Below are 3,516 nucleotides of genomic sequence, written 5' to 3'. Positions count from 1 at the left end.
CAGAAGACAAATATTGGAAAGTTGCAGCCACCTGTAAGACGAAGAATGGTGCCTTCTTCATTAAAATGTCATCTTGTGCCCAATCACAGGCGCTACTCTCTTGTGAAAAGCTGGGTGACATTCCCGTGACAGTCACTCCCAACATGAGTCTCAATATTGTGTCCATAGGAGAAAACGCAGTTGCTACTGGGGCCTCCATCTTGACTTTGAAGAGTGGTATGTTGCCCGAGAAAGTAAAGGTGATGGTCTACCAGTGTAATGTGAAAAACTATGTTCCTCCTATGAGATGTCTCAGGTGTATCAAGTTTGGACATATATTTTCCCATTGTACAGCTACCCCCATCTGCAGGAAATGTGGACCTCTGCTACAAGCAGACATTCCTTGTGCCCCTCCCCCATCCGTGTAAACTGCGGCGAGGTCCACTCTCCCTACTCACCAAATTACTTGATTTTTAAGCGTGAAAAGGAAATCCAGTATAAGACTGTGGACAACCTTGCATATCAGGAGGCAAAAAAGTACGGAGTTCTAATCCCAGACTAATGACACAGTCTTACATTACAGCTGCAACATAGTTGCTTTCTGTGGACGATGCCTTCCACTGCCGCACTTCTTACAGTGGGCCGTCCAGGGCTGCCTGCTGATACCTGCCCCCCTCCAGGCAGTTGGGGACCCTTCTGATGCATCCACCACACCCACTTTGGTAGCATTGGCTCCCTACCTTGCGGGGACACTGGTCTTCATCCCCCCAGCTGGAGGCACCTCATCCTCCTCTGGCTTCTCTGCCTAGAAAGAGGTAAGAGGAGCCTTGGGACTCTTCCATGATTCCTGCTGGTCCACAGCCAGATGCGAGCCAATGGCTGAAAGAATAACCAGCTGTTGGCTGTCGGACTTCTTGTTCTTCCTCTGTCCTTGAAACAAACTCGGGAACCTTCAGTCCTCATCTTCTAAGAAGACGAAGGAGGAGGACAATAAGACTTCAGCAAGGGTGATGGCTACACCTTAATACACTTCGCTGCCTCAATATCAGGTGGGGGTGCAGACTGCACTATCCTTCTGCAGTTTTACAATGCTCCGATCCTGTTCAAATTTGAGTCTGGAGTCTGTCACAGGGTTCAACATTGTCCTCACCACTGTGGGGACTGATACATCACTGTGGGGTCAAACATGTGACAAGAGCCTTTCAAACTAGTCCTGTGAAGAGTCTACTCGCAGAGGCTCAGGACCCTCCACTGCTGGTCAGGCACCAACAGCTACTCAGTTATGCTATTCACGTTTGCAGCTCCCTGAAGTGTTCAAAGTACTACTGTTGCCTTTTCCCTAGTTGGGAGGTCCACACCCCTCCCCCCCCCCCCCCCCCCCCATAAGAGACCCAGAACTGGCATTGTAATTGCAGTTACTGTCTGTTCTGAACTCCAACTTCCCTCACTGTTGCCTCAAGTCAGTGAACAATCACTTACACCCTATACTGTGTATCCTCCCTGCAGTTTCAGGGGTTCGAAAGGACCAGTGGCCATTCCTTGCATGTCGTAAGAGGTGTCTGATAAGAGTATCTTTATTTGAACATGTTTTTATCTTGGTATTTTGACTATTCTTTGGACTTTCCACTCTTTTCACTTTCTTAACACTTTTCTACACCTTTTTTAAAGGCTGGTCCCCATTTTGGGTTTGACCCCCCACTTCCAAAAGCGCAGACAGTTGGGGGAAGGATGCCTTGCTGTGGTGCATTAACTCTACAGTGTGCACTATTGTCTTTTGCACCTGGTAGCCAGTCGCTGTGAGGGAGGGGGGGGGGGGGTTGTCAGGTACCCTTTCTGTGGTAGCCCCTGACAACACAGGGATTGCACTGGTGATGCCTCAGCTGGAAATCACACCCCAGCTAGCCAAGGTGTAGGTACCTGTCCACTTTGGGGTAGCAGGACTTCGGGCAAGGGCTACTGTGCCAGTTGGTCATAGCCTTAGCGGGGTGGTGCCCATGGGGGTGTCTCCAATTGGAGTGACGGCAGGTCAGATGAATCACAATGAAATGGATCAGACTTAAGTCTCAACATTGAGGAACAATGATTTTAATGCAGATGTTTACAGTCCTGTGGTATTTCCATCTTCGACCATGCTTCAAGACAGTCAGGTAGGGAGAAACGGCAGTGGACAGTTTGCCAAGTTCTTGGTTTGTTCCTGCACTGACGGTGGCTCTTTCGCTATATTGATGCAAGTGTTTTTTGTTGACAATATTGATCAGTTTGTGGAGGTTGCTGCGATAAAGTTGAGAAATAGCCCTTTGCTGATCAAAGCATCACATGCTACCCAGTCCCAGGCACTTCAGGCCTGTGTCAAGTTGATACACCTGTCACCATTGCTCGTCATAACAAGCTCAATAAAATTTAAGGCATTATCTTCCATCAGGACCTAATGCTGCAAACTGATGAAGAGCTGTGTACTAATCTGGAGTGGTGTGGAGTCCATTTTGTTCACTGCATCTAGAGGGGACCCAAGAATAATAGTGGACACTGGAGCCTTTATCCTAGCCTTCGAAGGCAACATTTTACCTGAGAAGGTTGAGGTCATGGTTTATAGGTGTTACGTATGTCCTTATTTTCCTCCCCTGATGAGATGTTTTAAGTGGCAAAGATTCCAACACATGTCCTTCCAGTGTCTTAATGAGGCTGTCTGCAGGGCAATGTGGACAGGTGTGTGACGAGAGCAGCCCTTGCGACAAACGGCTTCAATGTGTCAACTGTCTGGAACTGCAGCCTACTCATTCACTGCAATGATCAGTGTTTAAGGAGGAGATAAGAAAATGCAAGCGTACAAAAACACTTGGCCACCTACCTTATCAAGAAGCAAAGAAAAAGGTTGAAAAACTTCGTGCGAATGATATGGTTTCAAATTTTGCAACTGTTATCACGGTCTGTACCTCACATGATGAAAAGGTCACCCACAACACTTCTTGGCTCTGGTTGTATTCCAGGGCCTGCCCTACAGTTGAGGGAGACAATGTCAGCTCTCTTGCTCCCAACACCTACAGCACCAGTGATTCCCATGCCATCAGTGTGGACAGAGATGCTTAGTCATCCTCTGGCGTCATTAGGGATGAAGACACCTGCCAAGGTTCCCTTCCTCTCAAGACAAGGACCAATGGCCACACACTGTGGACTGAAGAACAGTAGAGTCCTCTTTTCTCCCAGAAGATAAAATGGGGAAATCTTCACAGAAATCATTCTCGCAAAGATAAGAAGTATAAGCAAAATATGAACTACTTTCTGAGGCTTCAGATATTTTGCTCCCCATACCTGCAGCAGTCGAGTCTATGTACACTGATGTCGGGTCACACAATCAGTTGGATTATGACCTGGTGGTGAAGTAATCATACCCATCTTCTCCATTAGCCACTATCTCAGACCTGATTCCAGTGTTCCTTCAATGGAATTATAACGGCTACTATCACTGTCTGATTGAAATCCGTCGTTTAATGGATACTTGCTCCATAATTGGCTTTGCACTTTAGGAAACATGGTTTA

Source organism: Schistocerca serialis, unplaced genomic scaffold (genome assembly GCF_023864345.2).
Source record: "Schistocerca serialis cubense isolate TAMUIC-IGC-003099 unplaced genomic scaffold, iqSchSeri2.2 HiC_scaffold_879, whole genome shotgun sequence".
Taxonomy (NCBI): domain Eukaryota; kingdom Metazoa; phylum Arthropoda; class Insecta; order Orthoptera; family Acrididae; genus Schistocerca; species Schistocerca serialis.
This window is presented reverse-complemented; position numbering follows the sequence as displayed.